Source organism: Nicotiana tabacum, chromosome 20 (genome assembly GCF_000715075.1).
Source record: "Nicotiana tabacum cultivar K326 chromosome 20, ASM71507v2, whole genome shotgun sequence".
In the NCBI taxonomy this organism is placed as follows: Eukaryota; Viridiplantae; Streptophyta; class Magnoliopsida; order Solanales; family Solanaceae; genus Nicotiana; species Nicotiana tabacum.
In genome coordinates this window covers 89,109,851-89,133,411 of record NC_134099.1, presented here as the reverse complement: position 1 = coordinate 89,133,411, position 23,561 = coordinate 89,109,851, and the positions used below count along the sequence as shown (strand labels likewise).

General features: G+C 39.4%; 1 long non-coding RNA gene across 2 annotated transcripts; it reads right to left on the bottom strand.

Annotated features, from left to right (window-relative positions):
• Nucleotides 1–209: 209 nt before the first annotated feature.
• On the bottom strand, nt 210–23,561 carry LOC142174806 (uncharacterized). Of its 2 annotated transcripts, none has more exons than XR_012703878.1 (4): nt 23,074–23,561; nt 11,009–11,220; nt 10,611–10,926; nt 210–498 (listed from the first exon to the last, which is right to left on the bottom strand). It is a non-coding gene; the product is annotated as an uncharacterized LOC142174806 (long non-coding RNA). The 2 variants fall into 2 exon arrangements; XR_012703877.1 differs by having other exon boundaries at nt 10,629–10,926.

The window sequence follows — 23,561 nt, the reverse complement described above, 5'->3', positions numbered from 1 at the left end:
AAATACTATGACTGTTACAAGAGCTCCCTAACTTTAACTTATTCAGCCAAGATTAATTAAAATTGCTTGTTAGGAAATGCGACTAATGGTATTTTAAACTCATCCTATAAACTGCTTCACACGAACTGAAACTCAAGAGTTTGAAACTGCATTGTCTTTAGCTAGATCTAAACAAACATTTTCCCCTACATATTCGAAACATGCTGAAATGGCGAGTTTGAGTTAGCAATTGTATTAAAATGGCTGCACATTTCATGGATTGTATTTACATCTTATGTACTACTAAACGAATAAAATGTCACAGCTTCAGATGGGCATAAACTTTAATTAAGTACAACCTTACTAATGTGTCTCTATTAGGCTAACAGACCAAGAAACTGCATATCTTAACAACATTAAAAAAGCAATTCGTAAGCAATACAACAGGTGATTATAACTCCTTCAAATCTTTTGATTCATGCTTTCATTGTTACATCAAATGCGAGTCTTAGTATGTACCTGGATATTGGATACAACAGGAGAAGCAAGGGGTCAGTAGGGCAATAGAAGCGATACCAAACAACAGCAGTAACAGCAGGTACCAAATAGAACAGAAATCCCAGTGCAAGAGACCAATAAAGCCAATGGAGGAGAGGCAGAACGAGACCAATTCCCAGTAGTAACGGAGTCAGAAAATCAAGCAATCCAATTCCAGGAGAAGCCAACAACACAAATCCAAACAATAGACTTAACTGACACTTGAAGGGAAAACAGGACTAACTTGGACAGTTTGAACCAAATGAGAATCGAACAAACAGTAGGGAGAAGACAATTCCTGATTTTGTGATATCCCTTTCCCTATCTCCTTTCTTTTCAAGTTCTAATGTTAGTCTTCAATTTGAAATCTATTTGGATTATCAAAGAGAAAACTTTTCCAGTTTTTGTTTTCAGAATTTGAACTCTCAGATGTTCCCTCCCAGTGTCTCTCTCTATCTCTGTATGCTTTTCTGTGTATCTCTATCATCTCTCTCTTTTAAAATTCCTCACAGTGTGTCTTTCCTTTTCCCTTTGATTCTGTCTATCCTTTTTTGTGTGTGTGTGTGTGTATTTCTATCTCTCAATCCCCCCTCTCTGTGTATCTCATCTCAGATCCTCAACCCCTTTTTCAGCTCTCAAGGTCCAGTGTGTGTATATCCTCTCCCTCTAATTCTGTATGTCTCCCTCTTATAAGCCTCAGAACTATCTCTTTTAACAGCCTGTTTTCAGAAATCACAGTACCCCTCCCATGTGCCTTCCATTTTCAATTCCAACTTTAGCTAATTAAGTATTAAACCCCATCAACATTCTCTGACAGATTTCACTTTTACATTTTATTAACTAAAAGCAAGTATGGGCAGTAGAATATATCTGACAGCATATGCTGTCAAACCATTTTAAAACTTAAAAGCTTCTTAATGCAGAAAAACAGGTTGTGCACAAGGCACATGAGGTGCACCAATGCACATGCTGTGCACGAGTGCACATGCCTTCCAATTCAGAATTTAAACATAAACAATCCTTTTTACATTAACTGATCCAAATCAACAGCTATAAGTAAACAAAACTGGTTCTGAATTGATTCAACAAATGTTCAACAGAAGCAAATCGATTTACTATGCTCAGACAGTTGAAATTAATTGACGACACATGTCGACTCGACTATATTAGTATTAACATACACAAACGTAGCCAAATCAGACATTCAAAAGCATGGGACACATGACTCGACTTATACTGATTAAGCAGGATTATACTTTGAGGAATCAGTAAGTCAGTACAAATTTGGGATACAACCAATACACATGTCTTATCAGAATAGGAGGGGTTCAAACAAAACACAGTGGTTCAGGCAAAGTGGTCAATCAGAAGGTGGTAAAATTTAAAGACACAAATTGAAACAAAACATGACCAGATATTTAAAACAAAACACACGGACTAAAACAAATAAAGGAAACCAAACAAACTCACCTTAAAGCTTGCAAAGTTAAAAATTTGAACTCGGATTTGAACAACTTTCTTAAGGCTGAACGGGCTTTAATCGAAGTGTTTCTCAAATGAGAAACACTTGATTAAAGTCCATCAGACCTTAAACTCTTTGGTTTGAACCGGTTTGAACCAGTGACGAGGGACCTTGTGGTTTCAAAACTCAGATCTAATATTCGTGCTTCCCTGGTTAGATTCGGACCAAACCAAGTATGGTTTGGTCACGAGGAAGGTCCGGGGAGTGTCTGGTATGAAGCTGGGGTTGTTTGGTGTAGATCGAGTTTGACTCGAATCTTCAAATGAAGATTCGAGGACCTGGGGGGTGATTCGAACCAAACGGTCAACAGGTCTATGTTCAGGGTGGTGAGGGGGTTCTATGGTGTTCATGGCGAGGTCACCGGTGTTCATGCCGCCGGTTTTTATGGTGGGGGATACAAGGGCGGCTCTAGGGTTTGAAGGGGATGAGGTTGAAGACGAAGGCTGGGGTTCGGATAGGGGGAGACAGGGTAGGATTATGACTTTATATAGTTAATGGGTGGATTGATCTCGACCGTTAGATCAATCTAGATCTACGGTCTGGATCTGATAGCTTAAGTGGAACGGTGTCGTTTCAAAGGTAAAGGGTTGGGGTCGGTTCGGGTGAGACGGGTCGGGTTTATTGGTGGGTTACGGGGGATTGATCTTGGTCGTTGATCATTCTGAGATCAACGGTCCAGATCAGGTATGACTCAAACGACGTCGTTTGGACGTCCTGGGCATCAGGTGGCCTGGACCGGGCAGGCCTGGGTCTTGGGCTGTTTGTTTGGGCCAATTTTGTTAAAATTGGCCCAAGTCCGGAAGGGAAGGGGTCTATTCTTTATTTATTTTTTTTTATTTTTTTATTTATTTATTTCTGATTTATTTTAAAACAAAACTAAGCCAAAAAATCAAATTTAAAATTAAATACACACTCAATACAATTATTTGCACACACACTAAAGTATTTCAAAACAGGTAAAGTCAAACCAAATAAAATCACGGACGAAAATGCCTATTCATGATTTTCTATTTAACGACCGGATTACGGTTTGAATTATGTAGGACACATATATTTTTTTTGAATTTTATTTTAATAAAGTAAATAAATAAAAATGGGCTAAGGTCACAAATAAATCAACAAAGTGCCGCACAGAAATCCGAAATTGTACAGCAGGGCCAATTATATTTGTTTTTATTTCTTTTTGGAGCGATTGTCGTGCGAAAACAAAAATCACGTGCTCACACCAGGGGTAGCGAATAAACCTGTTGTAGTCGTGAAGGGCGCTCGCACAGAGCCTGTTATTATAAAACCGGTGACTCAGCTGCCAGTAATCAACAGCAAGGCTGTCCCTTGGAATTATGAACAAGTGATAGTGACTTACAAAGGGAAAGAAGTTAAAGAAGAAGTCTGTGAGACCCACGGTTTGACTCGATCGGGAAGATGCTTTGCCCCCGAAGAAGAATTGAGAAAAGCTAAGATCTCCAAAGATAACCCAGTATTGGTAAAGAAAGCTGTGACCAAGGAAAAAGCAGAGGAATTCTTGAGAAAGATAAAAGTGCAGGACTATTCCATTGTGGAGCAGTTGAGGAAGACACCGGCTCAAATTTCACTATTGTCATTATTGATCCATTCAGACGAGCACCGTCGGGCTTTGATGAAGATCCTAAATGAGGCCCACGTTCCTAACAAAATCTCAGTAAACCACTTGAAAAAAATAGCTAACAAGATATTTGAGGTAAACAGAGTCACTTTTTCTAATGATGAGTTGCCCGTGGAGGGTACTGAGCACAATATAGCCCTCTATATTACGGTAAAATGCAAAGATTCTGTGGTTACTCGGGTATTGGTCGATAATGGTTCTAGTGCGAATATTTGCCCTCTCTCCACTCTGAACAAGTTGAAGGTGGATGATGAAAAAATTCACAAGAACAATATCTGCATTCGGGGATTCGACGGTGGAGGGAAGGATTCAGTCAGGGACATAGTGCTTGAGCTTACAATAGGGCCAGTTGAGTTTACCATGGAGTTCCAAGTGCTGGATGTGGCTGTTTCCTACAATCTGTTATGGGTCAACCTTGGATCCATGCTGCCAAAGCGGTCCCATCCACCCTGCACCAGATGGTTAAATTTGAATGGGACAGATAGGAAATTGTGGTGCACGGTGAAGATAATATGTGCACTCACAGCAATGCCGTTGTACCATTCATTGAAACTGAGGACGACAAGGGGCCGCGGGTCTATCAGGTCTTTGACACAGTGTCAGTTGAGAAAATTCCAGAGGGGAAGGGCGTTCCAGTTCCAAAGGTAACTGTCGCGTCAGTCATGGTGGCTTTTGAAATGTTGAAGAATGGTTTTGTACCTGGTAAAGGTTTGGGTGCATCTCTACAAGGCATCGTGCAGCCGGTGTCTCTTCATAAAAACTTGGATACATTTGGTTTAGGATTCAAGCCCACAGTCGCAGACGTGAGAAGATCCAGAAAAATGAGACAGAGGGCATGGGCCCTTCCAAAGCCTGTCCCGTGTCTTTCCAGATCGTTTGTCAGACCTGGTACCAGAAAGCGCCCAGCGACGACGGTTCCCAGTTCAGTGGTTGATGTGGATGGAGATTTGATTGAAAAGTTCGAGAGGATATTCGCCGATGTGAACATGTTGGAAGCTGGAGAGGGTTCGAGTAAAGAGGATGTGCAATTTGTTGGGCCTAGTGCAAAGATTAACAATTGGGAAGCTACTCCTCTTCCTACTTGGAGGGAGTTTTGGTAGTTTGCTTTGATTTTCTTTCAGTTTATTAGGATTATTCCAGGGTTGTAATTCAGATTCTATGTTCCGTCTGTTTGGATGTATAAACCTTGTTATCTTTAATTTCAATGAAATGCAATTTCCCTTTTTCTTCATTCCTGATAGTTTTATTTTTATTTTTTCTTTTCTTCCTTGTACAGTCCTTTTATGCTGGCTTCAATGATATGACATCCATGAGGAATCTCCGGCCTAGTCTTAAAAGTCAATCTAATTCTGAAATAGTAATTCAAGAAATAGAATGTGATGTTGAATCAGATTATGACGAGGATGAAGCCTTTGAAGAGATTAGTAAAGAATTAAGCCATTTTGAAGAAAAACCCAAGCCTAACCTGAGTGATACAGAAGCAATCAATTTAGAGGACCAAGATAATGTCCGAGAAACTAAAATAAGTGTTCATCTTGAACTGTAAATCAAGGAAGAGATAATCAAAGCACTGTTTGAGTACAAAGATATTTTTGCATGGTCATATGACGACATGCCGGGTTAAGCACTAACTTGGTGGTTCACAAATTGCCCACTGACCCGATATTTCCTCCCGTCAAATAGAAGTTGACAAAGTTTAAAACAGACATGAGTGTAAAGATCAAAGAGGAAGTCACAAAGCAGTTTGAGGCAAAGGTCATTCGATTCACTCGGTATCCCACTTGGTTAGCCAACGTCGTGCTTGTACCAAAGAAGGATGGTAAGACCAGGGTGTGTGTTGATTATTGTGATCTCAACAAGGCGAGTCCCAAGGACAACTTCCCACTGCCAAATATCCACATTCTGATTGACAATTGCGCCAAACATGAGATTGGGTCTTTTGTGGATTGCTATGCGGGCTATCATCAGATCTTAATGGATGAGGAAGATGTAGAAAAGATGGCATTCATTACACCATGGGGTACTTACTGCTATCGGGTCATGCCATTTGGTTTGAAAAATTATGGGGCAACTTACATGAGGGAAATGACGACCGTATTCCACGACATGATACACAAGGAGATCGAGGTTTATGTGGATGATGTGATCATAAAGTCTAAAAAGCAGTCTGACCATGTCAGGGATTTGAGAAAGTTCTTCCAAAGGCTTCGCAGGTACAATCTTAAGCTCAATCCTGAAAAATGCACATTCGGTGTGCCATCTGGAAAATTGTTGGGATTCATAGTCAACCGCCGAGGTATTGAATTGGACCCGTCAAAGATTAAATCTATCTAAGAATTGTCACCCCCAAGGAACAAGACTGAGGTGATGAGTCTATTAGGGAGGTTGAATTACATCAGCATGTTTATTGCTCAGCTTACAACAACTTGTGAGTCTATCTTCAAACTATTGAAGAAAGATGTTGCGGTCAAGTGGACAGACGAGTGCTGAGAAGAATTTGATAAGATAAAGGGGTATTTGTCGAACCCACCTGTATTGGTGCCACCTAAACCAGGGAGAACTTTGTTTTGTATCTGACGGTTTTGGACAATTTGTTCGGTTGTGTATTAGGTCAGCATGACATCACCGGCAGGAAGGAGCAGGCCATATATTATCTCAGCAAGAAGTTCACATCTTATGAGGTTAAGTATACTCATCTTGAGAGGACATGTTGCACTTTAACCTGGGTAGCACAGAAGTTGAAACATTATTTGTCATCTTACCCTACTTACCTCATCTCTCGCTTGGATCTGTTGAAGTATATCTTTCAGAAGCCTATGCCCACAGGGAGGCTCGCAAAATGGCAGATCTTACTAACAGAATTTGACATCGTCTATGTGACTCGAACTGTGATGAAAGCACAAGCATTAGCTGACCATTTGGCTAAGAACCTGGTGGATGAAGAATATGAACCTTTGAAGACTTATTTCCTTGATGAAGAGGTGATGCACATTGATGAGTTGGAACAGGTTGAAAAGCCAGGATGGAAACTTTTCTTTGATGAGGCTGTTAACATGAAATGCGTTGGGATATGAGCGGTACTTATTTCTGAAATAGGGCATCACTACCTTGTTACGGCTCAGCTTCGTTTCTATTATACTAATAACATGGCCGAATATGAGGCGTGCATTCTGGGTTTCAGATTGGCTGTAGACATGGGTGTCTAAGAAGTCTTGGTCTTGGGGGACTCGGACCTTCTGGTGCACCAGATTCAGGGAGAATGGGAGACACGAGATTTGAAGCTCATACCATACCAACAATGCTTGCATGATCTTTGTCAACGGTTCCAATCAATAGAGTTCAGGCATATTCCAAGGACTCATAATGAGGTGGCCGATGCTTTGACTACTCTGGCGTTAATGTTACATCATCCAGATAAGGCTTATGTGGACCCTTTGCAGATTCAGGTCCACGATCAGCATGCTTACTGTAATGTGGTGGAGGAAGAACTTGATGGCGAGCCATGGTTCCACGATATCAGGGAGTATATCAGAATGAGGGTATATCCAGTACAAGCCGCAGGTGATCAAAAGAGAACAATTCGACGGTTGGCAAGTGGATTTTTCTTCAGTGGAGGGGTATTGTAAAAAAGAATTCCAGATCTTAGATTGTTAAGATGCATAGATGCTAGACAGGCCACGGCTATCATGACCGAAGTGCATTCCGGAGTCTGTGGACCGCATATGAGTGGGTATGTTCTGGCAAAGAAGATCCTCCGAGCAGGTTTTTATTGGCTCACCATGGAGCGAGATTGTATCAGTTTTGTGCGCAAGTGTCATCAATGTCAGGTGCACGGAGATTTGATTCATTCTCCGCCATCTGAATTGCATACAATGTCCACACCATGGCTCTTTTTTGCTTGGGGCATAGATGTCATTGGGCCAATCGAGCCAGTAGAGTCCAATGGGCACAGGTTCATTCTGGTGGCCATTGATTATTTCACCAAGTGGGTTGAAGCTAAAACTTTCAAATCTGACCAAGAAGGCAGTGGTTGATTTTGTGCATTCAAATATCATTTGTCGGTTCGGGATCCCGAAAGTAGTCATCACGGATAATGGTGCTAATCTCAACAGTCATTTGGTGAGAGAGGTATGTCAACAATTCAAGATTACACATTGCAATTCTACCCCATATCTCCCCAAGGCGAATGGAGCAGTCGAGGCGGCCAATAAGAACATAAAGAAGATACTGCGGAAAATGGTGGAGGGTTCTAGGCAATGGCACAAGAAGTTGCCCTTTGCATTGTTGGGTTATCGCACTACTATTCGTACTTCAGTAGGGGCAACTCCTTATTTGTTGGTATATGACACTGAGATGGTGATACCCGTGGAAGTTGAAATCTTGTCCCGTCACCGAGGCCGAAATTGATGACGATGAGTGGATTAAAACTCGCTTGGAACAGTTGAGTTTAATTGATGAAAAAAGATTGGCAGCAGTTTGTCATGGTCAGTTGTATCAACAGAGAATGGCAAGAGCATATAACAAGAAGGTGCGTCCACAGAAGTTTGAAGTGGGTCAGTTAGTATTGAAACGTATCCTTCCTCATCAGGCTGAAGCAAAAGGCAAGTTCGTCCCAAATTGGCAGGGGTCGTTCATCGTAACTAGAGTGTTGTCCAATGGTGCTTTGTATTTAATAGACATAGAAGGCAAGTGCGTAGAAATGGCCATCAATTCTGATGCGGTCAAGAGATATTATGTATGATTTTCTTTGGTTAAATTGTATTTTTTGTACTTGGTATATTTTGAATATTGGAATGACAAAGGCATTTTGTTCTGCTATCCAAACACTTTATCCTTTGTTTCCCCTTTTGAGCCTTATTTATTTCCTTTCATATCCCTCTTTCGGAATCAGTAGCAAAGATCAGAAGCGCAAGTGCAAAAGATAAGTAAAGGAAAAAGAGAAAAGAAAAAGAATGAAAAGAGAGAGAAGAAAAAAAAGGAAAGAAAAAACAACAAAAAGAAAAAGGGAAAAAGAAAAAGAAAAATAAACTACAAAAAAGAAGGAAGAGAAAAGAAAAGAAAAGAAAAATCGCAACAACGAAGCAATTTCTATTTCATGAACTACATTCGACCTGATTCCTTTTAAGGATACGTAGGCAGCCTCACGGTTCGGTCCCATCAAAATAAAAATCTAAAAGTCCCCAAGTAAGAAACTGGGGCAGAAGTTATGGTTGTTGTGAGAAATCTGATTCCGAAAGTTGTAATTTTTAACCCATTTGAATTGTTTTGAGCCTTTTATACCCTTTCTTTCAAACCCTGTCCAAAATCCCACGCTACGTTCCAAAGAAAGACATTATGATCAGTCTTTAAAAAATGCCAAGTCAAGCAGGCAGAGGTGATTCATATCAGGGGCAACACTCTGGGCCAAGAAGGAAAAATTAAAAAATGAGAGAGTCTTATTGGTGAAAACCCTCACGGGCACCATAAGGGTACGAGAGCTGAGAGAAATAAAAATGAGAGAGTCTTATTGGTGAAAACCTTCACGGGCACCTTGAGGAGAAAGTAAGATTGAGAGATGACCAAATGAGGAAGGTCTGTTGGTGGAAAACCTTTCAAGGCACCGCAGGATGAACAAGGTCAAGGTTTGGGTGAAGAAGTCAGGTTATGGAAATTTTGGGGCAACAAAGTATGGCAACTGAAAGTTGATTGGTTGGACAGATTGGGATGATTAATCCGAAATGCATGTCATGATCATTGGTACCAGTTGTTCTACTTAGATAAGTTTCTTTTCTTTCTCCCTTTTAGCAGTCATCCGATTTTGGATTCTTCTTAACCTTAACTCGCAAAGTCATTTCATTTCATTTTCTTTTGGGTTTTATTTCTATAAGATGTTTCAACGTAGATTTTGTTTGAGGAATAAAGAAAGGGTTTCAAAGCTCACTACCAACTTCCAAAATTGCGAAGCACAATTTGGCCAGAACATACCAAAGACAGCATGATGTAAAGCGGGATATAAAAAGTCACCAGAAGTTTCATCGGTGAAATAATTTGGCAATTTCAGGGGAGATTCAAAGGTTCAGATAAATGGGTCAGAGGTGTAGAACAACAGTATGGGTATAGAACACTCGGGTCGTCAAAGGTCATGGGATTTGAAAGTCAGACAGAAAGTCAAGTGGTTCAGGGCCAGTTCGGGAGAGTAGGTCGAAACGAAACATGGCAGCGAAGAGACCTTCAGCAAGAATACCATCAACTAACCACCATTTTAAATTGACAAAATTTTTCTTTGATTAAAATAGGGGCAGAAAATTTCGGTTGTTTCGGAGAAACCCTCCATAGAGAAAGGCAGGCACCAAACAGGTTTGATTTTGATTCTCAGAACCTTCCTGGAAAATGTGGCTTAGTTAAAATTCAAAACAATCATGGATAGCATAGAGGAAGGTAAGTTGGTTTCAAAGTTTGCATGTTTAAGATAGGATTCAATTAGGAGTTTTCAGGACCCCCCCCTGAATAATGGGACCTAGTTTTAAGATTTCCATTAGATCACAAGATATATCGTAAATTCTGTCGTAGGGTAATATAATTTAGTCGTAAAAGTGTCATTATTTTTAGGACAAGACTTGATTTTGAGTTTCAAGACCTTCCTGGATAATAGGATGTAGTTTAAGACCCTTTTAGATAACAGGACTTAGCGGAAGTAATACCTTTAGAAGATACATCAATAGATCTATAATTGTCGTTTAATTAAGAGTTGTCAGGACCTCTCTGGATAATAGGACCAAGCTTTCAAATTCTTAATAATACTTGATAACATGATGTAGTTTTACACTCACATCTGTGCCCAGCCACCAAACTGGGGCAGAAAATTTTCTTCGTTTTGTCTATTTAGTTGAAATCAGGAGCCTGCCTGGACAGCATGGGAATATATTTCAAGTTTAGCAATTAGGAGCCCACCTGGAGAGCAGGGAATACCTTTCAAGTTCAACAATCAGGAGCCCGCCTGGAGAGCAGGGAATACATTCAAGTTTGAAGTCAGGAGCCCGCCTGGATAGCATGGGAATACATTCAAGTTTTGAAGTCAGGAGCCCACCTAGAGAGCAGAGAATACATTTTAAGTTAGCAGTCAGAAGCCCGCCTGGAGAGCAGGGAATACATTTCAAGTCAGTAGTCAGGAGCCCGCCTGGAGAGCAGGGAATACATTCAAGTTCAGCAGTCAGGAGCCCACCTGAAGAGCAGGGAATACATTTCAAGCCAGCAATTAGGATCCCGCCTGGAGAACAAGGGAGTACAATTTAAATTTTAGCTTTCACGTTCTTATTGATAGTTGGTAATGTGATTCGTTTTACACTTACATATGTTCCCAGATACCCAAACTGGGGCAGAAAAATTTCCTTTGTTTTTGTCATTTTGTTGAAGTCAGGAGCCCGCCTGGAGAGCAGGGAATACATTTCAAGTCAGCAATCAGGATCCCTCCTGGAGAGCAGGGAATACATTTCAAGTTCAGCAATCAGGAGCCCGCCTGGAGAGCAAGGAATACATTCAAGTTCAGCAGTCAGGCATCCACCTGGAGAAAGGGAAAACATCTCATATTACAATTTAAGGCGGCAACAAATGGATTTCACCGGGAGAATACAAGTCAACAAGGCAACAAGAACCACAAGAAGCAAGTTTGAAGATATAGATAGGATTTTTGTGTAATGCATAGATCATAGCCTAGTCTAGCTTATTTTTATTTTGACATGGTGTAATAAGGAGGTCAGTAAGCACCAGCAGCAGCAACAACAACAGTGAAATCACAGCTTCATGGTAGTCCCAGCTACCAGACATTCCTGAACTACACTGACCTGATTCCCTTTTAGCCAAGGATATGTAGGCAACCTCGGAAGCAGGGTGCGGTCAAATCTTTCAAAGAGGGGCAGTTGTGAGCACGTGATTTTTGCCCATATGAATTACTCTCATAAATTCAAAATAAAATAATTTCTTTCTGTTAATTGTTTGCATTTTGTTCGTGTATTTTAATTACTGAAAAATACAAAAAATATATTGAATTTGCATTTAGGATTTAATTCTACCTTTTAGGATTAATTAACAAATTAGTTGTTCTATAAAAATGGGAAAAATCACAAAAAATAGTTTATTTTGTGTTTTTTTTAAATCTCGATTTTTGGTAATTTTTCCTTGAATTTGGTTTTTAATTAGTTGTGGTAATTATTATTTAGAGTTAGTTAATTTAGTTTGATAGGATAATTTGGTTTGGGATTTAATTTAGATTTCATTTTTAATTTTTAATTTTTAATTTTGAAAAAAAGAAAAGAAAACTCGAAATTGAAAAAGAAAGAGAAAAAAAGGTTGTGAAACAAGAGAATTCGAATATTGGGCTTATCAATTGAATTTTCCCCCAGGCCTAAACATTCCCCCCCTAAAACCCGTCCCATTTTTGGCCCAGACCCGCCCCAATACCCGGTATAGCCAGTCAATAAATCAAACAACGTCGTTTTGAAACGTGGAATCTGAGTCGTTGATCTCCCCTTGATCAAACGGCTAAGAATTGAAGCTTCATAAGTATATTAGTGTCCAAACGCACCCCCTACCCCCTCTCATCGTCCCCACACACTCAAAGAACCCTTCACCGCCTCCGTCGTGAGCCGCCTGCCGGAAATCGTCTCCGCCGGCAGCGTTGCTCCAATTGACCCCATTTTTACACCATCGATTCTTCTCCTTCTCCTCTTTCGAAATCTCTAGATCGCCACTCTAGAATCCCAGCCCAACCTCTCGAATCTTGAATCAAAGAGAATGACTGAAAACCTAACTCATCTAATTGGTCCCAAAATAACACCCCGTGACCCCCTTGACCCCCTCATACCTGTTCCACAATTGGTTTCCCTCGAATCTTCACCAGGCCCATCGAATCTGGATTTGAAAATACGAACCCTAAGTCCCAAAAATCAGAGTAGCAAAGTTTTGAGATTTTTGAGTTTGAAATTGACTTTAATCGTGTGTTTTCAGTCGAGAACACACGGTTAAAGTCTATCTCGGCCAAAAATCAAGGGGTTCGTTTGAATATTAGTTCAAGACTTGTGTCCGTCCGGCTTGGCAGGTTTACCTAGTATTTTCTCTATCCCTTTTTTTCTTATCTTCTTCTACTTTTCTTCTTCTTCTTCTTCTATGTTTTTAAAATCATCACTGCAGGTGTTTCTTTTTAAGTCAGGATTAATGGCTAGTTATTAGCTTCTTCAGTTTTGTTTGAATTCGTTAGGTTAGTTGGTTTGATTGTTCCCTTTAGTCTTGGGCCGATTGAGAGCATTTGGTTCAAAAGACTGAATGAAATCCTAATTGCCTTTCATCTTTCTGCTCTCTAGTCTCTTCTGAACTTTTGATTTGGACATGGGCCCAAAAGAAAGGGACTAACCCGAGTTTTCGAAGGCTCATATCTGGTTCGCCTTGGGTTAGAATTGACCCATACCCATTGGGTTCAAAAGGGAAATAACAGGGGCATGGGGGTTAGTTTAGGTATTTGGTTGAGGGAATCTCTCTGATAACAGAAATAGGAAGGTTCTAGTAGGGGTTTTAATTTGAAGTTCAGATTGTTAGTAGGATAGCCTGGTCAACAAGTCAAAATTTTAGGGATCTCTAAGCTAAAAGCAAATTTGAAATGGGGTTAAAGGATAAAACAAAAATCTGAAAGGTTGCCCTATTGGCTTGCCTATAAAGGCACCTTTTCTTGCATTGAAAGGCAGACCCAAGAGATCTAAGAGATAAAAAATACATAAAGGAGAAACAGCTAAAAAATTTAGTGAAAGAGACTGTTCTATTGAACTTCATTAGTGATTTTTTTTAATTTCAGAAAACAATAGTTATGGGTTTTTTGATTTGAAATGGATTGACATTGGGTTTTGAGAAGTTGTTGTGGTTCAAGTTTGCTGAGGTTCACTATTCCATTGGATTTTCGAGTTGATTTTATGGTTCTAATTGTTGAATCTGGGTTTGATTATAGGCGAGAAATGGTTTGAAAGTTGTTTTGTTGTTTGGGTCTTGGGTTGAAATCATTGCAGTATAGTTCATTTTCACTGGATTCTAGTTGTCTTCCTCCCTGGGATTTTCTATTGTTTCGTTGGCTTTATGAGTTGATTTCACTGCTCAACTAGTTGAATCTGGGACTGTAATCTGCTGCTGTTTATTTGCTGATTGTTCACCTATATTCTTCTTTGTGCAAGTTCCAGGTACATGCTCTGAAACCTGCATAATGTGATCTTCAAGTTGAAAGTGAAATGAAAAATGGAAGTCGGAAGTTTGATATTCAGTCGTGTGTGCTGTTTATGTGTTAAGCTCGATATTCAAATCTTCTTCTCTATGTAAATCTTTGCTTGTCATTCTAAATACTAATGTTGTTTAAGTTCCTATGCATTTAATGTATACAACGTATAGATCCTATTAGTTAGGTTTAGTAGTAGCTTATTCAACTTGAATGGCTTCTTTGATTAGTGAAATCACAAGGGTTTTATTGCTGCTGTAGATGCATATTTGGTATGACTTCTAGTATTTTGTTAGAAATATAGGCTAAATTTTAGTTGTAATAGTGGAATTCCTATCATGTCTTGAAACATGGAAATTATTAAGGACTAATTGTAGGTTATATGGTAGCATAGTGTTGATTTTCATGTGTTGATAAGGTTTACTATTATGTTTGATCACATAAGGGAAAGCAGGTTCTAATGATTGTCTCTTCTGGAAATGTTAGTTTTAAATTTTGGGTTTGATGTTGATTGGAATGTTATTATTTCAAATGTTGGTCTGAAATTAGCATTGATCCATGTTAAGCCACAGATTTGAGAAAAAATGAACAATGGAATCGTGGGCAGTACTTACTCGTTTGTGGGTCTGAGTTTTGGATTTTCATTCTTCACTATGACTTGGGCTCATTAAGGCCCAAGTTTGAAGACTTGATGTTGATTTACTTTATCGGTAGTCAGCTGGGTTCACATAGATACCTCTAGAAATTTCAGTCGTTGCTTATGTGCCGTGGGGACTCGATCTCGAGTCCTACACTTGCTGATCTCAGCCTCTAAAAGAAATGGGCTCATTTCAGGCCCAAGCCTTAAAGGCACTTGTAACTGGGGTTATTCACTTAACGATATCTAAGTCTGTTCTGTGTAGTCAAATCCATTCTTCTTTATTGTTTAGTTAGCATTGCTGAAGCAGGTTTCTTCAAAGAATTTGGTTATTTAACGCAGCACCCGTCAGCTACAAAGTAGATTCGAATTCTTAGTTTTAAAAGGTAATTAGAACTCCTTTAAGTGCCTTTCACCGGCTAGGCTCCTAAAACGGGTTTGAGGTGTGCCATTTTAGCCAAGCATATAATCCATGGCCCTGAAAAGAGTAATTCAAACATCTATTGAAATTAGAAATCGAGGCGTGCCACTTAGCGAATTTTTCATGGCCCTCACAAAGTTTTAAACGCGCAGTTGATTTAGACGCGTTATTTTAATAACTTACCTTCCTAAACTCGGGTGCGTATTTATGTGACCCAAATCCAAATCTCAACGGTGTTAAAATATGTCAAAAACCACTGGTGCATTTAAGTGACGTGGTTCGAGACGTGCTTTAATAACGTTGCAATTTTCTTTAAAAAATGAATAAAAACGGTTAATACTAAAATTTTCACATAGGTTCAAAATTGTTTAAAATCAGATAATTAAGCCGAATATAACAGTTGAGCGACCATGCTAGAACCACGGAACTCGGGAGTGCCTAACACCTTCTCTCGGGTTAACAGAATTCCTTACTCGGATTCTTGGTTCGCGGACTATAATACAGAGTCAATCTTTTCCTCGATTCGGGATTTGAACCGGTGACTTGGGACACCATAAAATTATCCTAAGTGGCGACTCTGAATTATTAAATAAATAATCCCGTTTCGATTGTCACTTTAATTTAGAAAAAACTCCCTTATACACCCCTTTACGGGGGTGTAGGTAAAAAGTAGGTGTGACAGGTACATCCAAATGAGCTTAATGCAACAAGTTTGCCATGGTCGTTCGCCGCTTGGGGAATGGATGTTATTGGACCAATCAAACCTACCGCATTAAACGGGCATAGGTCCATCCTAGTGGCAATTGATTATTTCACTAAATAGGTTGAAGCAGCATCGTACAAGGCAGTCGACTAAGAAGGTCATGGCAGATTTTGTCCGAGACAACATCGTGTGTCGGTTCGGGATTCCAGAGTCAATCATTACTGATAATGGTTCCAATCTCAACAATGATTTGATGAAAGCCATGTGTGAAACCTTCAAGATCAAGCACAAGAATTCTACATCCTACAGATCTCAAATGAACGGAGCTGTAGAAGCCGCCAATAAGAATATCAAGAAGATACTCAGGAAAATGATAGAAAAGCATAAGCAATGGCACGAGAAACTATCATTCGCTTTATCGTGCTACCGCACCACAGTCCGCACATCAACTGGGACAACCCCCTATATGCTGGTTTATGGTACAGAGGCAGTCATTCCCGTTGAGGTAGAAATCCCCTCCTTGAGGATCATACATGAAGCAGAACTCGACAATGCCGAATGGGTAAAAAGTCGCTACGAGCAGTTAGCTCTTATAGATGGAAAAAGGATGAATGCGGTTTGCCACGGTCAGCTTTATCAGAGTAGAATGTCCAGAGCCTTCAACAAAAGAGGCAAGCCGAGACAGTTTACACCGGGGCAGCTGGTATTAAAGAAGATTTTCCCGCATCAGGATGAGGTCAAATTGAAGTTCTCTCCCAACTGGCAGGGCCCATACATGGTTCACCGGGTTCTAACAGGAAGATCCCTCATACTTGCAGAAATGGACGGAGAAGTTTGGCCGAAGCCGATCAATTCAGATGCAGTAAAGCGATATCTGTGTAACTTTTATGCTTTCCTCATATGATGTAATTTGAACTATGCCTGACCTGATTCCCGTTTAAGAGGGGATACGTAGGCAGCCCTATGGGTTCGGTCACAATTCAACAAAATTTTCATTTCCCCCCGCTATTGGAAACTGGGGCAGAATTTTTAGGAGGACCCTCAAAATTTAGAAGATGATTTTAGACGTTTACCGCAAGCAACTGTCAGAAGTACCAGCCCAGTAAACTGCGGCAGAATTTTGAGGAGGAGCTTCAAAATTTCGGGGCAAGAGAGGTCGCAATGTATTGGACCGTGTCGGAGTCGTCGGTTCATCTAAAGAAAATTATTCTTAATTATATATTTATGGCGTATTTTTACTAAATCATGCATGTCTATTATCAAAATTGTTTTATGTAGCAATGCTACCCCAAGGATACGCACAGTATCACCAAAAAAGAGACAAATAAGTCAAGCAAAGTCAGCGGGGATACGAACTAACATCCCCCCCCCTCTTTTTACAAAACTCACGATTTTTCATTGATGCAGGCACCCGAGACACAAAATCATCGGACATATTTATACATTCACACTTCTCAGGTATACAACTCTCAGAACTGTTGCACTTACTCACATCTGCTATCTGCACAATAATATCCCAGCAGGCACAATATCCCCAGCAATCACGATACCACAATCTGCTATCAGCTAAGAGAACTCTATTGCCATTTGCCATTTTTACTTCCTGCATAAGGCTACCATTCTGCCTTCCGAGGTTAAGCTCTACCTCCATTTGCATTCTCTGCATTGCATAAGGCTACCATTCTACCTTCTGAGGTTAAGCTCTACCTCCATCTGCATTCTCTGCATTGCATAAGGCTACCATTCTGCCTTCCGAGGTTAAGCTCTACCTCCATATGCATTCTCGGCATTGCATAAGACTACCATTTTGCCTTCCGAGGTTAAGCTCTACCTCCATCTACATTCTCTGTATTGCATAAGGCTACTTTTCTGCCTTCAGAGACTAAGCTCTGTCTCCATCTGCATTTCTCTGCATTGCATAAGGCTACTTTTCTGCCTTCCGAGACTAAGCTCTGTCTCCATCTGCATTTCTTTGCATTGCATAAGGCTACTTTTCTGCCTTCCGAGGTTAAGCTCTACCTCCATCTACATTTCTCTGCATTGCATAAGGCTACCTTTCAGCCTTCCGAGACAAAGCTTTGTCTCCATTCTGCATGGCTAAAATATTGCCACTTCATCTTGCATGGCTGAAATATCGCTGCTTCACCACCTTATTTCCATCTGCATGGCTGAAAGATCGCCACCTCATTTCCATCTGCATGGCTGAAAGATTACCACCTTATTTACATTTGCATGGCTGAAAGATCGCCACCTTATTTACATTTACATGGCTGAAAGATCGCCGCCTTATTTACATTTGCATGGTTGAAAGATCGCCACCTTTATTTACGTTTGCATCGGCTGAAAGATCGCCACCTTTATTTACATTTGCATCGGCTGAAAGATCGCCACCTTTTGCATCTCATGGGCTGAAAGATTGCCAATTTGTCCAAAGGTGTCATTATTCGGAGGCACCATTTTCATAGCCCAAGAACGCCATGCCATGGCCTGAGGACCCCACTCTTATCTCCTGTATGTTATTATTCAAAGGCATCATGGTTCGGAGGCATCATTCTCTTAGCCCGAGAACATCAGTTCATATCCTGCGAATCCTTTATTAAACGCTTCATGGCCCAAGACGTCATGGTCTGAGGATGTCATCTTAACAGTCCAAAGACAACATTCATGGTCCGACGGGAACCTGCATCACGTTTAAATTTATGCACAATATATGTTTGCATTGCTCATTTGCAGGTAAACTAGCAAAACAACGGCCGTCTCAGCAAGAGCAATCTCACTCCAGTTCCCGCAGCCCTATTAGACCTTAACTGTCCTTTCCAGCCGAAATATCGCGCCCGTTCTTGCAAAATCTCCATCGGCATGTTCCACCGATGGATCCCAAACTATATATGGACTGATTCTTGTAATACGAGGGATATATAGGCAGCTCAGGAACCATAGCATGGTCAAATTCTTTAAATCGTTTCGTTCGGTCAAATTGGCCATCATATCTTTACCCGACAACTGTTTCATCCTTCCCGGGTAAAGAAGGGCAGTTGTTGATACCCAATTTTTTCCTATGTATTTTTTATATGCAAAATACTTTCAAATTAACATGTATATGCATATATAAGCATTCCCAAGTGTTTTGGTATTTTTTCCGAATTTTTAAAGATTTTTAAAATCAATTTATTGTCTATTTTAGCAGTACAAAATCCAATAATTATTCCCAAGATTATCATTTTGGTGAATAATTTATTTTATTCTCATATTTATACCAAAATATAGCTAACGTAATTTTTATACATTTTTACAAATTCATTTGGTATTCTAAAGCTAAATTGCATATAATTGCAATTCTAGCCTATTTTAAGATTTAATAGCATTTTATAATTATAAAATTGTCTCCAATATTTTTCAATTAATATTTATATTTTATTAACTGGCTCAGTACTTTTAATTTACTTTTAAAATCAGCTTTTACTATTTTTATAAAATAAAAGTGAAAAACTGGCTATTTAACATTTAACCTCATTTTATTTCAATTACAGCCTATTTACATTTCAATTTTAGCCCTCGAATTGACCTAATCCTAACCCCCTATTAGACCAGCCCAATCCCAATTTAACCCGACCCCTGACCCGTTTATCCAACCCACCTGGCCCTCCTTTTAATCCAGGTCGTTGATCATTCTGATCAACGGCCACGATTTCCCCTTTCCTTTTTTAATCCGCCTACACCCCTAACCCTAACTCATTTCATTTGGTCTGCCGCCTTTGAATCCCTATCGTCTCTCAAACTCTCTCAAAGTTCTTCAGAACCCTAGTCGACTCCCACCCTTTTCAACCGTTACTCCACCGGAATCCATGGCTTTTCAGGCCCTGGATGGTCTGTACTCACCCCCCTCCGCCATTAGACCATGGTTGTTCGAAGTTACAAAGTCTACCCTCGACAGTTCTCTTTCAGATCTTCTCAGATCTATGGTTTTATGGCCTCTCCGTCCATACTCAGGCGTATCCAAAGCAATAAAAGCATGTTTCTAACTCAGCCGACTCCAGATCGGACTTTCTTCCAAGCCTTTCTCATTTCTAGGGTTTCTTCGAAATCCTGAGCTATTCGAGGTTTTCTCTGTTTGTTTCTTAGATCTATGATATATTTGTGTTCTACTGGATGTTTAAAGTATCTTCCCCAATCTTTCTTTCAAAAATTGTTTCTCTTCGATTTAGGGTTTCTGAAATATTTTCAAAACATCTTTCTGATTCTTCCTTTTCTTTTCTTTATGTGTATTTGCCTATATTATGCTCGTGTATTTTCTTTTCTACCACGCATGTGTTGTTCTTCTATTTTCTTTCTACTATACATGACTCTTTTGTACCTTTGTACTCTACTATGCTTCTAGATTAGGCTCGCATGTTAATATTTGTTATGTTTTCCTGTATGTTCTTTGCTATACATTTCAGTATTCTTTTACTGTATGTGTTCCCTGCTGGGTTCTTAAGTTTTGTCTGTTTTACTGGACTTTGTTCGAGTTCATTCTAAACATGTTTCATCTACTGTTTCTTAAGTTTATATCACTCGTTTTCTCTTATGAACTTGCTTAAGTTTCGAGTTTTTCTTAAGCATGTTCTTTATGCTTCAAATCAGCTTCCTCACTGTGTTATTTCAAACTTGCTATTCTATCTTAGTGAGTCTCTAAAAGAGACCTCTGAGCCTGTTATATGTCTTCTCGTCTCTGCTTCTGATTCAAGTTGAAACCCTAGGCTTTGAGTTTTGGCAAGTTTTATTTTGGACTAGGGTTCTACTTTGGACCCCTGGACTCTCAGACTCATTCTGAGTCTGCAAAATGAACTTGTATCCCTTTGTTATGACTTTGAGCTTCTCTATGCTAGTCTTTTCTAATTAGCATGACAACTCTTTTTGTTTGACATGTCTATATGCTTTATATATGAGGTTCTTCCTTCAAAAAGGCTTTTGCCAATTTGTGATTGACTCAGGATCCCTTTTAATAAGGTCTGATTGATTGTTATTAACTTTCTCTAATTGAACCTTCTTTACCTTTTCTCGGCTTGGTTCATTCGAACGGAGCCTGTCACTTTGTTTTACTGGCTGTCTGATTGATTCCCTTTCCTTTTTCTTTACAAACCGAGTACCAATAGACTTTTGCCTTAAATAAACTCTATGTATTTACCCTTCTTATGCTACTTTAAAAAGTTTTCAATCAAATTTCTTTCCTTAATTGTACACTACTCGTTTGAAATTAGAATCCCTTAACTGAAGGGAGATTCTGTGTGATTAATTTCAAGCTATTCCTTTACCTTTCTTACTCTTCTGCACTATAAAAGGGACTACCCTTCTACACTTTCAGACGACTTCGAGTTCAAGACCTCGAATTTTTAGTTCAATACTTTCAACTTACTTACACACCATATTGTTTTGAGTTCAATACTCTTACAATGTTCTGCTCTTTCTGAGATCTTTTTGGAATTGTTTGCTTGCAACATGGCTTTTCAAGGTTACTGTTTACTGGTTTGTTTTCCTTGAAACTGGTATGTTCTAATTTAACTTCCCTGCCTCATCCCTATGTGTTTATTTACAGTTTTCTGCAACCCTATTTACTTTGTTGTTCATGTTCAGTGATTAATGTTAACTATGTGTGTTCTTTCCTTGCATCTGTTTGTGTTGTGAATCCTTACCCCTATTCCCTTCTATGTGTTTGAGTTAAGGTTCGTGGCCTGGTAGTATCCAAATTACTGCCCATGTCTAAACCTGATCCTCAATGGATCCTAACTCCCAACTGTCACACCTCCTTTTTACACTACCCGAAGGTAGTACAAGGAAGTTTTTCTAATTTAAGTGACATTATTCGAAATGGGATTAATTATTCATTCAGAGTCGCCACTTGGAATATTTTAATCGGTTTCCCAAGTCACCAGTTTATTTTAAAATCCCAAACCGAGGAAATTTAACTTTCCTTTTGAAGTCTGCGAACCAGAAATTCTAAGTAAGGAATTCTGTTAACCCGGGAGAAGGTGTTAGACATTCCCGGGTTCCGTGGTTCTAGCACGGTCGCTTAAACTATTATAACTGGCCTATTATCTGATTATTACATGTTTTAGACTATGGTGTATTTTAACTTATTAAACCACTTTTAATTATTTTTAGGAAGATTCAACGTTATTTAAAACACGCCTTGAACCACGCCACATAAAATGCACCCGCGATCCACGACACATTTTATTTAACGTTGTTGAGAATTGGAGTTGGGTCACATGAAATGCACACCCGAGTTTAAGGAAATTAATTTAAATAGCGCGCCTAAAGCAACTACGCGCTTTCAAGTTTGCGAGGTCCATGCAAATTCAACTAATGGCACACCTCGATTTCTAAAGAGTTAAAATTAACTAAATGAGGGACATGGGTTATTTAATGAAAATGGCGCACTCAAATTATTTCAAAGGGTTTTATTATTCGAAATTATTGTGATCGGGTTACATGAAATGCACACCCGAATTTTGGAATTAGGCATCGTAACTATGTCACGGGAACCGTACCCATAATCACGATGGTTTATTAATCGTGCCTAAAGCAGCTGACGCGAAATTACTTTCAAGGAAAGAATGGATTCCCTTATATATGAAAAGGAGGTGATTTGCGTTTAGCAAAAATAAATCCACAAACCAATTTTAACTAAGACAAGTTCAAAGTAAATGAAACATTCATGTACAGTGAAAGCAGACATACATAGGCACATAGGGAACAATTGTTGAATTAGAACCAATCAACTTATCCAAATAATTTTGAGCAAAGGCAGCAGTATATGTTTGGAAAACGTCAAAGGAATTAATTATATATGCTTCCAGTTATTTTAAACTAACAAAGAGTGAGTCGACAACCACATCATACTTTTACAAGATGAAAACAAATCAGACCTTCGTGTTGAAATGCAGCGAGCTCGATTCAAAATCCAAAATCACTGTGAACCATTATTATTCCAAGCTTGGTTCCAAATGAAATCATTGTACAATTTATAAATTTCCAGTAATAGCTCAAACACTAGTCTAGAATGCTAAGTCAACGAAACTTAATTACTACGCCAATATCCAATTCCCAAATTTGTGTCAGTACATAAATCTATTTCAATTGATGTATGTCACTGTTACCCGTTTGAGCCATTGAAGGCAAAGCTCTGTTTTCACTTAATCAGTCAATAAATTAACTTTTCAAACAAGACAACCTAAATAAATTAATGGTGTCAGAGCAAATGAGTAGAGCGTGAACACGCCAGAACACTACACGAAATAACTAGAGCATAAGAAAACACATAAAAATTTGTTGAATTCTTCAGAGGCACCCAAACAAACCAATGTTCAAGCATGATTTCATATTAGGCCAAATATGAAAAATACAAGTTTAAAGAAGACATACCTAATGGCGCGAGGATTTAAATATAAGCCAAACAAAGGCGAAGAAAACAACTGGTTGGAGCTGTGCAGCGATGAACAGCAAGACGCAGCTTCAACTTCCGAATTTGACACCAAACTCGAACACCCAGAAATGGCAGAGGTTGAATTTCGAAACTAATTTTTTCTTTAACATTCTTTCAGAAATTTCAGCTCTTCTTTTGTTTATCAAACTTTGTGATTTTTCAGATCTTCACTTGGAATTTTCAACTTTGTTTCAACCGTTTGTATTCAAATCGCGAGTGGGTGAGTCTTCGTCTTCGTGTGAGTGTGGTAGTGAGTGTATTCTCCCATGGAAATCGAAGGAGGGAGGTCGGAAAAGAGAAGATGGAAGATGGAAGGGATGCTCGTTCTGGTTTTTTTTGTTCAAGAGCGTCGTTGCTGGGTTCCTAAAGGGCTCTCCCCTTTTTTTGATCTTCTCCCTGGTTTTTCTATTTAATGTGTATCTTTAGG